Source organism: Monodon monoceros, unplaced genomic scaffold (genome assembly GCF_005190385.1).
Source record: "Monodon monoceros isolate NGI ecotype Baffin Bay Population unplaced genomic scaffold, NGI_Narwhal_1 Super_Scaffold_19, whole genome shotgun sequence".
Taxonomy (NCBI): domain Eukaryota; kingdom Metazoa; phylum Chordata; class Mammalia; order Artiodactyla; family Monodontidae; genus Monodon; species Monodon monoceros.
Genome location: NW_021703775.1, coordinates 39957581 through 39972971, shown reverse-complemented (window position 1 = coordinate 39972971; position 15391 = coordinate 39957581).

The following is a 15391-nucleotide window of genomic DNA, read 5'->3' as shown; positions in this document are numbered from 1 at the left end:
TCCTTCTGTGATAAGAGATGTGAAAGAGAGGCACAGACATTTGTTAAGCACCTGGTTTGGGCAGAGCACTTTTGTTTATTCACAAATCAGTACGGAAACTTGTACGAAGGTTAACAAGATGAATTGCAAGTGGAAGAACTAAGGAGATCTGACTTAACGGGATTCATAAAGAAAAAATACGTAAGAAGAGTTGGGTTTATGGCAAGCTTAGTAGGAGACCATGTGATGTGATTTTCAAAATAACTCAAGCAATTTTAGAATGATTAACAGGAGCCCGAGGTATAGATTAAGAAAGGAAAAAGGCATCAGTGTATTTGACACTGGTCGCATGTTTTAGGCTCCTTTTCTGGGAAGTACAACTTAAAAGGGTTATTAAAAATCTGGTGGTGTCCCAAGGAGCTGACTCCGTACGGTGAAAGGTCCAGAAATCACGTCTATGAGAAACATTTGAATAAACTGGGAAGCTTGACAAAGAGAAGACAAGGGAGAGTATGATAGTGTCTTTAAATAATTAATATGCTGTCTTGGAAGATGAATTGGATAATGTTGTATAGCCATACGTGACAGATCTTAGACCAACCAAAGGGTGGAAGTTACAAGATTAGGCTTAACATTAATGATGAACCTTTCAACAATAAAAGCTAGTTGAAAAGGTAATGAGCCCCTCTGTGAGGTATGGAGTCTATGGCATCAGAAATGTTCAATTAGTGGCTTGAATTAAAGCATTTTTCAAGAATGCTATGGAAAGATTTTTTAACGTTAATTGATACACTAGACCAAATATTTTCTAAGGTCTCCCAACTCTGAATTTCTATGATTTTGTATTATATTTTATAGAAAAATTTGCCTTCTAGAATGCACAAATGTAAAATTTTCATTTTTTTCTGCAGAAATTTAGTGAAAGTCTATCACTGTGGGAGGAAAATAAATCACACAGTCTCTGATCTCCAGGTGCTGCAGCCTAGTAGACATAACAAGCACCTGAAAACAAAGAAGTGGCTCAGGATGAAATCAGTGCTGTGACACAGTTATATGCAAACTTCTCTGAGAAAATATGGTAGTATTCAATCCTGATGGAGGTGGTAATGGGGGAGAAGTAGAAAAGCTTAACAGAGAAGGCAGGAGATAATTCTTCCTGTTTTTGTTTTCTTTTTGAGGTATGGATAAAATATAAAAAGAGTCAATGACCCAAAGCAAAGGGCACGTTTTGTTTACCTCCTGCCAAGGTACTTGAGTATACTATGAGATACACACACACAAGATTAGTAAAGTGTAGTTCTGTGTCTGTCCAATATTGAGTCCTATATTCAGTACAGAGAATAGAGATGTGGGGCTTTGTTGTAGAGTCCCATATGTAAGCTACAGAATGTGTATACCTGTGTTGGGCATAATATGCTTTATAGATATATAAACAAAACTGTGTAGATCCTAACACATTATATAACTTTGCACCTAAAATATTTTATTTATTTTTATTGAATATCTCCACTTGGAGATATGCAATTTCTTTTCTCCATAGTGGCTTTAAGAAAAAAAAAAAACAGCCTTATTGAAATTTAATGCAAATACCATGTAATTTACCCACTTAAAATGCATAATTCAACTGTTTTTAGTATATTTACTGATAGGTACTACTATCACCATAGTTAGTTTTAGAACATTCCCATCACCTCAAACCCCATTCACTTTAGCTATGACTCCCTATCCTTCTATCCTCCTTAGCCCTAAGCAACCATTAATCTACTTTCTGTATATATTTGCCTATTCTGGAAATTTCATGTAAGATGTTGTATTTTATGATTGGCTTTTTTCACTTAGCATAAAGTTTTCAAGGTTCATTCATGTTGTGGAATGTATCAATACTTCATTCTTTCTGTGGCCGAATAATATTGCATTGTATGGCTATACCACATTTTGTTTATCCATTCCATCAGTTGATGGGCATTTTGGTTGTTTCTACCTTTTGGCTATTATGAATAATGCTGCTACAAACATTTGTGTACGTTTTTCATTTACCTCAGTTATGTAACTAGGAGTGGAATTACTGGGTTGTATGGTAATTCAGTGTTTAACTGTTTGAGAAACTTCCGGACAGTTTTCCAAAAGTGGCTGTGCCATTTTACATTCCCAGTGGTGTATGAGGGCTCCAATTTCTCCACATCTTCATTATTATGTGATGTTTTGATTCCAGCTATCCTAGTGAGTGTGATGTTGTATCTCATTGTGGTATTTCCCTGATGACAAATGATGCCAAGCATCTTTTCTTGTGATTATTTGCCACTCGTATATATTCTTTGCAGAAATGTCTATTCAGATCCTTTGCCCATTTTAAAATTTGGTTATTATCTTTATATTATTACTTATAAGATGATATATTCTACATAAAAGTCACTTATCAGAGATATGATTTGTAAATATTTTCTCCCATTCTGTGGGTTGTCTTCACTTTCTCAATATTGTCTTTCAAAGCACAAAACTTTTAATTTTGATGCAGTTCAATCTATTTTTTCTTACGTTGCTTGTGCTTTTGTGACACATCTAAGAATCCAGTGCCGAATCTGAAGTCATGAAGATTTACCCTTATGTTTTCTTCTAAGAATTTTATAGTTTTAGCTCTTATATTTAGGCCTTTGATCCATTTTGCATTAATATTTGTCTATGATGTAAAGTAAGGATCCCACTTTATTCTTTTGCATTTGGCTGTCCAGTTGTCCCAGCACCATTTGTTGAAAAGGCTATTCTTTCCCCCATTAAATGGTCTTGGAACCCTTGTCAAAAATCAGTTGATTGTAGATACATGGATTTATTTCTAAACTCTTCATTCTAACCCATTGATCTATATGTTTATCTTTGTGCCAGTACCACAATCTCTTGATCACTGCTTGCTTTGTAGTAAGTTTTGAAATCTGGAAATGTATGTTTTCCAACTTTGTTCTTCTTTTTCAAGATTTTTTTGGTTATGGTGGGTCCCATGACATTCCCTAAGAAAGTTAGAAGTGGCTTGCTAATTTCTACCAAAAAACCCCCACTGGGCTTCTCATAGGGTTTGTATGGAATCTGTAGATCAATACTGGGAATACTGCCATCTTAGCACAGTTAAGTCTTCTGATCCATATATATGGGATAGTTTCCCATTTATTTAGATCTTATTTAATTTCAACAATGCTTTGTAATTTTCAGAGTATAAGCCTTGCACATTTTTGTTAAATTTATTTGCAAGTATTTTATTCTCTTTGATACTTTCTTAATTGGAATTGTTTTTTAATCTCATGTTCAGATAGTTTGTTGCAAGCACATAGCAATACAATTGGTTACCTTTTATCCTGCAAACTCGCTAAACTCATTTATTAGTTCTAATAATTTTTTAGTAAGTTCCTGAAGATTTTCTATATACAAGATCATGTCATCTGCAAATAGTTTTGCTTCCTCCTTTCCAATCTGGATGCCTCTATTGTGGCTTATTAACAAAATCTTTAATAGAGAGGAAAAAAAGAGTGGGGTAAAAAGACAGATACTATGCTGAAACACGCACATTTAGATTTTTGTGAACTCACATTGTAAGAATATTACAGCCAAAAATAGGTAACAGTTTTATAACACTTACTTTGCACCAGTCACTTTATACTTATTAACTTATTTAATAATCACAACATCCCTATGAGGTTGTTTGTATTTCATTTTATAGATGAGGGTGCTAAGGCATAGAAATGAAAACGGCCCCACAGCCCATAAGCGGCAAAGATGGAATGAAGGACTTAATAACAACAGCTAAGAGTTGCATTCTACTTAACAACTTACCAGGTATTTTCAAATAATTTATATTTCAATTAATGTTCAGTATAACTAAGCAGGAAATATGTACCCATTTTACAAATGACAAAACTGGTGTTCAGAGATATTAAATGATTTGAAAAAAAGTCCATAATTAATAAGGCGAAATCATAATTAAAGTTCTTTTGACTGAGGCTTTATTTATTATATCACAAGTATACTTCTGAAAGCCTTTCTCCATGTTGGATATGGAGCAGCCCAGCGGCTTGTACGCAGGATAGAAAATACTGCTAACTATTTCAGCTGAGTTTCTTTGGATGCATTGGTCAAAGCTATCCTGGCTAATCCAAACAGAAAGGGAATTTATTGGAAGTGATTAGGACAGCCATTGGAACTGGAGGAAAAGCATGACTATCAAGCTTTGGAAAGTCAAATCTCAGGGCAGACACTGGGATATGGTATACAGAATTAGTGAACAATCTTTCCAGGGCTTTGTGATCAAGAGGAGTCAGATCCAGCGATTGTCTATTCCGGTGACACTCTACTCAGGATTCTAATTCCAAGGAGAGTCTGATTTGATTGACCTAGCTTGATCCATTGGCCCACTCAGTGACTTCTAAGTCCCAGGAATTCTAAGTTCAATGGAGGATGGCAAAGAACTGGGATGCTGTTTTCAAGAAGAGGAAATGGGCATTGTGATAGCTGAGCTCTTCTATCTATTATGCTAATATGTGCAAACCACTTTTCCTTCCACTACCACAGGTCACACATCTCTAAAATAGGGAAACTAAAAAGTGATCAGTGGGCACATTTTGAACATTAACCTTTCAAAGGATTCCTTGAGATTCATGTATGGAATGTATTCCATTATTCCATGAATATGAACCCTATACTTATGGTATCTTGTTTTATAGACTCCCACAAGGTACCATGTGTCTATGTGTGCATGTATGTGTGTATATACATATGTATATACACACATATATAGTGTATTTGTATATATTTCATATGTATAAATGTTATATATATTATATGTGTACATGTATACATGTATATGTGAGTATATACACATATATACATGTATACATGTACACATAATATATATATAACACACAATAAAGAAGAAAAATGATACTTTTTTAGTGTCAAAAAGGAGCACATGAATTTTCCACTTTTCAGTGGGAAAAAAAGTATTATCAATTTACTCTGATTTTTATTTTTTACTTTGATTCTCACCTTAGGACATAGAATATAGGTATAATATGGGAAAGCCATTATGAATGCACTCTAGGTCCAATAGTTTATCAGCATAAAAATGTGCCTCAGCACAACAACAGCTTTTCCTACAGGTAGGACCAATGTTGTAAATTGTCTCCATTGCTTCATGCAGAAATGTACCATGGACTGCTTCATTATAATTTTTTCCTATTAGTTTTGTTTTTCTTCATTATCGTGCTCCCACTGTAAGGTTCTATAATGCAGCTTACAAAAGAAAGCCACAAGATGCTGGGGATAAAATGAGAACAATCAAGAGGAGGTAAAGAGACAGGCAAATGAAATTATTATGAATGGTGCATTGCAATATTTCTGCACTGTACGTTTTTATATAAAAGAACAGAGCAATTTAAAAAGGTGTATTTTAGCTGTGGTGAAAGAGCGGTTTAATTGGTTATAAGTAAGTGTACATGACACAGTACAGTTGGATTGCCCCTGGTGAAATCAATTTGTATTCTAACATTTCTTAAGACAGACCTTTGTTTTTCTGGATGGGCACTTTTATGGGCTTATCAGTGAAGATATTTGTGAATTTGGCTGCAGGAGATGTAGAGTGGCCAGTGAGCAAGGTGCAAAGAATGTGGCCTTTAATAAATAGGAATTCCAAAGGATTTTGCAGGTTTAGCTGAGTGGTGACACCTGCTCTCTTCCCAGCTGCCAGAGCATGGAATATGATTTTTGCACTGCCATGTCACATTCGCCCATGATAAACAAACCTATTTATTTTATAAGAAACAATAGCAACATGATATGACAACTTGAGCTGGCCCAGTGCAATTCAACTGTGTTATTTTCTGATAACAGGAGTATAGCTTGTGTCGTTGCTGTATATCACTTTCTCTGTGTAAATTTGGGTTTTTTTCAAGCCTAAAAGACAAATCCAGCTTTTATTGCTTTTATTATCTTTGATAAGTGACGTAGCAAGACCTGCTGCTCCTTGCATTAAACTTAACATTAAAGAATGATATAAAGAGACTTGAATTAAGATTCAATATGATTGCAATTTATAACAAATAATTAGGCTGCTTTCAGATGATAATACTGTCTACCATTTGGCTTCCTTTTTGGAGGAGGGAAGCATAGGTCTACGACCAAAGGAACAGTAGTTTCCAGCTCCATTCCTTCTTTTAAAACTCTTATCAGCTGAGATATTTCTGTTTTAGATTTCCTAGAATAATAATTTACTTACTTATATAAAAAGCACAGAAAAGCTTTTGTTTTGTCATGAAAATAAGAAGCACACCTAGATTTTCAAATAAAAAGGACGCATTTACATTTCATGCAACAAATTTTTAAATTATTTTTACTGTGAAGTTTCCATGATAGAAAAGTAGAATTTAGCACAAAAGAACTCATTTTAATCTTTTTGCCCACCTCCAGAAAAGACAATAAGCATGTATGCTAAACTTTCAAAGTATTATAGCATGCTTGTTTCATTTTCAAATTCTGCTGTAAATTCTCCTTGCCCCTGTATTGAGAAAAACCAGGTGCCCATAAAAACTAGGGAATATCTGTGTCTTTGACATGAACAGACATTGTATGTTAAGTGCACAAAACAGCTACAGAAACTTGAAAAGCAGAAATGAAACACAAAGCAAATTCATGCTTTTGCTGATTGTTTAACAACGAACAATTCTTTACAAATCATCATAACCTAGTCATGAGGGGTAATGCACTTTGCAACTGAGTTTTGAGCATGATGTTGCCTTTTTATTTTGACTTGTCTTTTTTAGTAAGATACATTTACCCTTCAGGGCTTGAATTTTAGGTCTTTTCTTTCTGACATTACTTATATCCACTCATGATCACTTCCATGGATTTATGCTGGATTGAAAGTTTTTACTCTGACCATCATACCCTGTGTGACTGGGTTAGAGCTGTAGTGACACTGGGTAAGTAAACGTGAAACAAGAACAAACTTTAAAACAAAACAATAACAATAAAAAAAATAGCCACTATGGCAACATCCTTTATTCTGGGAGAGGTGCTTGACTGTATCTGAGTGGAAGAGGTGATATGACTAAAAGTGAGAAGATGATTCCCACTGGCCCTCCTTTGATCCAGGTAATAACTGGAGATGAATATCACAGTGTGGTTGGCATGTCAGTTCACACTTGCCTCCCAGCTCACTTGTGAAAGGTTGACCTGTCATTTGATTTGCATTCCTCAAGCCAGAGGGCTGCCCTTAAGAATCACTAAGAGTGAAAGAAAAACGGAGCTGGAGGACTCAGGCTCCCTGACTTCAGACTATACTACAAAGCCAGAGTAATCAAGACAGTATGGTACTGGCACAAAAACAGAAATATAGATCAATGGAACAGGATAGAAAGCTCAGAGATAAACTCACGCACATATGGTCACCTTATCTTTGATAAAGAAAGCAAGAATATACAATGGAGAAAAGACAGCCTCTTCAATAAGTGGTGCTGGAAAAACTGGACAGCTACATGTAAAAGAATGAAATTAGAATACTCCCTAACACCATACACAAAAATAAACTCAAAATGGATTAAAGACCTAAATGTAAGGCCAGAAACTATCAAACTCTTAGAGGAAAACATAGACAGAACACTCCATGACATAAATCAGCAAGATCCTTTATGACCCACCTCCTAGAGAAATGGAAATAAAAACAAAAATAAACAAATGGGACCTAATGAAACTTAAAATCTTTTGCACAGCAAAGGAAACCATAAACAAGATGAAAAGACAACCCTCAGAATGGGAGAAAATATTTGTAAACAAAGCAACTAAGACAGGATTAATCTCCAAAATATACAAGCGGGTCATGCAGCTCAATATCAAAAACACAAAGAACCCAATCCAAAGATGGGCAGAAGACCTAAACAGACATTTCTCTAAAGAAGATATACAGATTGGCAACAAACACATGAAAGAATGCTCAACACCATTAATCATTAGAGAAATGCAAATCAAAACTACAATGAGATATCATCTCACACCGTTCAGAATGGCCATCATCAAAAAATCTAGAAACAATAAATGCTGGAGAGGGTGTGGAGAAAAGGGAACACTCTTGCACTGTTGGTGGGAATGTAAATTGATACAGCCACTACGGAGAACAGCATGGAGGTTCCTCAAAAAACTAAAAATACAACTACCATATGACCCAGCAATCCCACTACTGGGCATATATCCTGAGAAAACCATAGTTCAAAATGAGTCATGTACCACAATGTTCATTGTAGCTCTATTTACAATAACCAGGACGTGGAAGCAACCTAAGTGTCCATCAACAGATGAATGGATAAAGAAGATGTGGCACATATATACAATGGAATATTACTCATCCATAAAAAGAAATGAAATAGAGTTATTTGTAGCGAGGTGGATGGACCTAGAGACTGTCATACAGAGTGAAGTAGGTCAGAAAGAGAAAAACAAATACCATATGCTAACATATATATATGGAATCTAAAAAAAAAAAATGGTTCTGAAGAACCTAGGGGCAGGACAGGAATAAAGATGCAGACATAGAGAATGGACTTGAGGACACGGGGAGGGGGAAGGGTAAGCTGGGAAGAAGTGAGAGAGTAGCAATGCCATATATACACTACCAAATGTAAAATCAATAGCTAGTGGGAAGGAGCCACATAGCACAGGGAGATCAGCTCAGTGCTTTGTGACCACCTAGAGGGGTGGGATAGGGAGGGTGGGAGGGAGACACAAGTGGGAGGAGATATGGGGATATATGTATACATATAGCTGATTCACTTTGTTATACAGGAGAAACTAACACACCATTGTAAAGTAATTATTCTCCAATAAAGATGTTAAAAAAATAAAATAAAACAAAATAAATTGTAAAAAAAAAAAAAAAAAAGAATCACTCAGAGTATGGAAGGGCAGGGCTATAACAATCTCCCAAGCAGGACTTCTCCTCTATCATGCCTGGGGAATGCGGAGGGGTGGCTAGAGAGAGAGAAAGATTCCCTTCTTAACACCCCAATCCAACGGAGGAGGATGCCACAGTGTAAGGAATTTATAGCCTTGAGAAGTGCATTGTACTTGCTCCTAAGCCTTCTGTGAGACAAAACAGTACCTATTTGCAGCTGTGGAGAAGTGACACTGGTGACAAGGACACCACTTCCTCAGAGTAAATGAGATGATGTAGATGTTTTTTGTCTTATAGGAGGAAGAATCATTCTCCTTATAAGTGGACAGATAATGTGATTTCTAAGGGTCTTTCTAGCTCTGTGTCTTATAGTCTTACAACTTAGTCAGTGTGTACGTGTTAAGGAAAATATACAAGGCTTAAAAAGAAGAGTGTAATGAAAACCTGAAAAATGTGGAATATGAGTTATTTCTAGGCACCACATTCTAGCTCTTTCTCTGTTACTAGCCAGCTCTATGACCCTCAACCTTTCAGTGCCTATTTCCCTGTCCATCCAATATGAAATGGAAATAATACCTGTTCTGCTCATGTCACCAATTACTGTAAGGCTCAAGATAAAAACAAACAGGCCCACACAAAAGTGCTATGCTTTCAAGCACTATCATATATAAGCCTCCTGGATTTGCATGGAAGCAAAAGTCCTCCACTTCCTGTACATTCTCCCTTAGCATAACGTCTGTTACTGGAACTTCTTTCCACAAAGGCTTGAGTTGAAAGAGTGCTCCCAAAACTTCATTCATTCATTGATTCACTCATTCAATCAACAACTCCTCAGGTACTGTGATAGGTGATGGGAATACATAGAAGAAAAGATCATATTCCTGCCCTCAAGAAATTTATGTCACAAAGAGGCAAAATATGAAAATTGATGAAATGATATCATGTGACAGTTACTGGAAGGAAAGTGGGCATTATCTGCAAGGGGAGCCATGAGAAAGAAGTATCTAAGTATGAATAGGAAATCTGGAAAGTTTTCATAGAGGAGGAAACAATTGAATTGACTCTTGAAGGGAGCATGGAAATTCACATGTGGTCAGAGGTGGAGAGTAAATTTCAGGGGACAGGACTACTATGTGCTAATACTTGGAAGTGTGACAAAGCACAGTCCATTCATGGAATAGCTCTTATGTACTATAGCCTAAAAAAAGCAGAGGGTTTGAGGAGGATATGGTAATAGGCAAAATCTTAATCAAGAAGGACTTTCCACAGTTAGGAATTTGAAACTTATCCAGTAGGTGATATGCTGTAATTGTTGAATATTAGGTAGTATTAAGATTGCATTTGCATTTTGGAAAACTAATTTTGGGGATGTAACTACTAGAAATAGTAAGAGTGAAGGATAAAAATTCTATATGAAATGTATTCAAGGAATGTAGGGTGTGGGGTTTTTTAAAAGGAAAAAAGAGACTAAAAGAGAGTAATATTGTCCTGAGGTAGTTATTTAGAGGTTGTTTAAAGGTTGTTCTAGAATGAGAAAGAGAGCAATGAAGGACAAAAACCTGAATGGATCTGGAAAGTTGTAAAGGGTTTGTGAAAAACAAAGGGGAAAAAAAAGGGAGAGAGAGAGAATCTTATCTCATGTGGTCAGGTTGGCTGAGATTGAATGAATTTATTATAAGGTTTTAAAATGAGCTTTAATAGTAATAGTGTACTGATGTAAAGCTAGAGTTTATTTTTCTCTCTCAAAAGGGCAGAGTTTCTTAGATAACTGGTGAGCTCTTAGCATAAGACTGTAAAAGGTTTTTCTTTATTTTTTGAATAATCCACATAGGAAACAAAGATTCTGTCTTTATGTTATGGTGTGTTGTCTTTATTTTGTCCTCAGTTATTTAGGAGAACTGAATCTTCTCACCAACCTTTAGATGAGCTAAGTTTTTTTTTTTCTTTTTATAATCATTTTACCTCCTATATTTACTTTAAAAGTCTTTTATTGTTTCATAGTGATATGTGATCCTATTTAATCAGTTGCTCAAACGTTTTGTCATTTTTCACAACTTGATATTTTATCTTCCTCAAGTCAAATCCTAAATAAAATCTTGATCTCAAACTGACTTTGAGATTTCCCAGAGGGTTCCTAGAAAATCTCAAAAGATTTGTTCTTTCACCTTGTGAAAAGAGAGATATTTAAAAAATAATTAGGTTATTTCATATGTTTAATCGCATAACAACATTGTCAAATAAAAGCAGGGGATTTCTCTGGTGGTCCAGTGGTAAAGCATCTGCCTTCCAATGCAAGGGACGCAAGTTCAATCCCTGGTCGGGGAACTAAATTCCCACATGCCGTGGGGCAACTAAGCCCGTGCGTCACAACTACTGAGCTCGTGCGCCTCAACGAGAAAGCCTGAGTGCCGCAAACTACAGAGCCCACGCTCCCCAACTAGAGAGAGAAAACCCACACGCCACAACTAGAGAGAAGCTGGTGCACCGCAGCTAGAGAGAAACCTGAGCAGACGGCGTGGCGTAACGAAAAAGATCCCGCATGCCTCAACAAAGATCCCGTGTGCCGCAACTAAGACCCCATGCAGCCAAAAGTAATAATAATAAAATAAAATAAATAATAATAAGGAATTAAACAAGTATTAAAAAAATAAATCCACTGAAAATCTACATTAAAAAAAAATAAGAGGAGATACTTAACTTTCCCTGGGTTATATTTGCATGGGTACATATTGTTAATATAAGTATTTCAAAATTATATAAAATTCATAGAAATTTTTCAGTGTTCCAGCTGTTCATGATATCTCCTGATAGGTTATCAGTCATAATTCCAATTATTATCCTTAATGTTGAATGTCACAGAAACAACAAAATTTTCTTCTCAGTGCATTACAGTCATCCCCCCTCATCTGCCATTTCACTCTCCATGGGTTTCAGTCAAACATGGTCTGAGGGCTTCCCTGGTGGCGCAGTGGTTGAGAGTCCGCCTGCCGACGCAGGGGATATGGGTTCGTGCCCCGGTCTGGGAAGATCCCACATGCCGTGGAGTGTCTGAGCCCGTGAGCTATGGCCGCTGAGCCTGCGCATCCGGAGCCTGTGCTCCGCGACGGGAGAGGCCACAACAGTGAGAGGCCCGCGTACCGCCAAAAAAAAACAAACAAACATGGTCTGAAAATATTAAATGGAAAATTCCAGAAATAAATAATTCGTAAGTATTAAATTACACTTCTGAGGAGCATGACGCAGTCTTGTGCCATCCTGCTCTCTCCTGCTCAGGTTCCCCAACTGCTGACATCGTCTTCTCCTGACATCTAACCATCAACATCATCATGGTTCTTTGATCCAAGATCACCTGAAACAGATGACCCTTCTTCTGACTTTCTGTCATAAGGTCAAATAGTAGCCTAACACTCTATCACAATGCCTATTCCATTCACCTCCCTTCGTGTCACCTTATCATCCCGATAAGAAGGGTGAGTACAATACAAAAAGATATTTTGAGAGAGAGAGTGAGAGGGAGTCCCCATTCACATAACTTTTCTTACAATATAGTTACAATTGTTCTATTTTATTATTAGTTATTGTTGATGATCTCTTACTGTGCCTAATTTAAGTTAAACTCGATCATAGGTATGTTATGTACAGGAAAAAAGCACAGTATATTTAGGCTTCAGTACTATCTGCAGTTTCAAGCATCCCCTGGGGATCTTGGAACGTATCCCCTGTGGATAAAGGGAGGATGACCGTATTTTTGTAATGAACTCTTCATAAATCTTTAATGATGGCCACTTTAACTCTTTTGCTGTTCACAGATAGTTATTATTTTATTCTGATGCTTTCCTGAAAGCTCTTGCAATCAGCAATAAGCCAGAACGCTTTGTTCTCAACAAAAGAGACTGTCTTAGAGATCCATGGAAAGGATTATGACAGGTACTCTGGGGTACAGGCTTCTGGTGGTATTGCTTAAATAACTTTGAGATCATACCACTGGACTGAGTCAGGATTTCCAGAACTTTAGTGGGGAAGCTGATGGGTTCATAAAACAGCTAACCCAAGATCAATCAGAGCAAGAATTAACAACATGGGACTGAACGGACTGATGAAGAATGATTATCATTTTTATGGCCTTACGTTTGGAGCATTGCTAGTTCTTTAATATTCTATTTTCTGGATTTAAGGAATCCCTTTTTGTTTTCTCTTAAGCTAGCTATAACTGACAACAATTTAGTAAATTATACCTTTCTGAACAAAAATGAAACATTTGTATTTTCCTCCCTACCTGATCTCTCCAGAATTTGGAAACTCTTATTAAGTATTCTTATTTTCATGGCAAGATAGTTATTTGCCTAGATTCAATAGGAATCTGTTTTCCTTGTATTGTAATTGGGAAAATTGGTTATATTACCAAGGCTTTGGCTGGAATGTCATACTTGAGAATAGCGTGCACAGCATCAGATATGAGCAGACAGTTTTAAGGAACTACAGTTGACTTTATGGAGCCAATGTTTACAAAGCCCTCTTAAAAAAAACAGGCTGGTACTGACTTACAGGGTTCCCAGTATTACAGATGAGTAAGGAAGGCCACTTAAGTTTCCAGGTCTATGAAACTTAAGCTGCTTTGGGGACCCCAAGGAGAGAGGAATTCACCCAAATCTACAGGTAATGTAGGTGAAGTCTGGTAGCAAGCCCTTAGCTTGGTGTCCTAGCCTTGAGAGACTTTTAAAAGTCCAATCTGAGATTCCTTAAGAAAGTTCCAGCAAAGCAAAGTTAAAAAGGCCTATGTGGACAATTATCATTTTCGCTGAACTTATATAAATGACCAGGCCAAATTTAATGAGACTAGATTTATTTTGTAAACAAGAGTTATTTTACTTTGATTATATTTGATCAGAATGGGGGTGATTGTACAGAGAAATTTTGTGTTTCATTGGAAAACTATAACCCATCCTTGTGAGTTATCAGATTTCACTCTTGTTCATTGTCTTTGAGCTATTTTTTACCTCTTTGTAAACTGGATCCTGCATTCATGCCCATTTTGTCAGTAATTAACGTTTCCAATTTTTCTCCTACCCTCCTGGCTTGGCACCTCTGAAAACTAAAGCTGCCTTTTTCCTTCCTGAAGACCTGTAAGCTGAAGGTGGCTGACTTGATATAACTTCAAAGGCTTTATCACCACAAGTGTTGGCCACCTTAGAAGTTGCACAGGAACACCTGAGCCTCCCAATCTCTGCTCCAGGAAGTGACCATGACAGTAACATTACCAGTATAATGCTCACTAAAGATGCTTCAAGCCCCAAATTGAGAAATCTTCTTGACTAGCTGCCCTCTGGACTTAAAAATTGGGTTTATCATCCTCTCCAACCATTAGTCTTTGTTTTTCTCTCCTTTTGCAGACTTCTCACAACTTCTAACCTGAATCTCTCCACAGCAATCAACCTAACTTCTTTTCTTGTCAAATTTCTAGGAAAGTTTTGATAGGGAAATATGCAGACCCACTCAGACCTCCGAAGTTGCTGTAAAGATTATTTTAAAGTGAAAACATTTGCACTAAAAAGATGCAGAAAGAAATCTTATCTGAACTTCCCTTATCTGACTAAAGCAGAACCTCCAGAAAATACAGCTGCCATTAACCCCCTCCAGGGAGTTTTCTGTGAATTCAGCTGCCACAGAAACAGGCTGCCCATTTCTATTAGCATCAAAAAGCCCAATAGTACCTTTCATGCCTTTCTATTGAAACATTAAACATCCCCCTCACTTTTGTTACATTTTGTATATAAATTTTTAGTCTCTGGCTATTGAGTGAGTTACTCATAGCTAAACCTCCTGCATGTACGGAGTATATGTGTAAATAAACCCTTTCTTTTCTCCTGTTAATCTGTTTACTGTCAGTTAATTTACAGGCCCCCAATCACTGGACCCAAGTTGAAAGAGGAAAAGTGTGCTCCCCAAAGTGACACAGTGAATGGTGGAATGTAGGCAGTAGTTTGACACCAGGAAGTCAGACCTGTTAAGATGTATAGAACTTCGAATGAAAATGTACATGATCCATAGTGGGGTGGAAGAGAAACATGGTGTCTAGAAATGGGTCCTCCAGGGAGCTTTCCATGATGAATTCATCACACCTCATGATTGCTTTCCAGTCTGAGAAGCCCTATTTATCATTATGCTGAGGAGGGATCCAGTTCTTGCAGGTGAACTTAACCTTAAGTAAATTCACTAGACTGAGTTACAAAACCTGAGGGTCGTGGTTAATTTATTATAAGAACCAGATACCCTACAAATCAGCAACCCAATGCTAAGACTCAAGAGAAATGAAAACATACCTTCACAAAAAGATTTGTACATAAATGTTCATAACAGATTTAATCCTAAGAGCAAGAAACTCAAAGCAACCCAAATGTTAGGTAGTATATCGATATAATGGAGTACTATTCAACAATAAAAAGAATGAGCTCCTGAAACAAACAACAACATGGACAAATTTCAAAAACC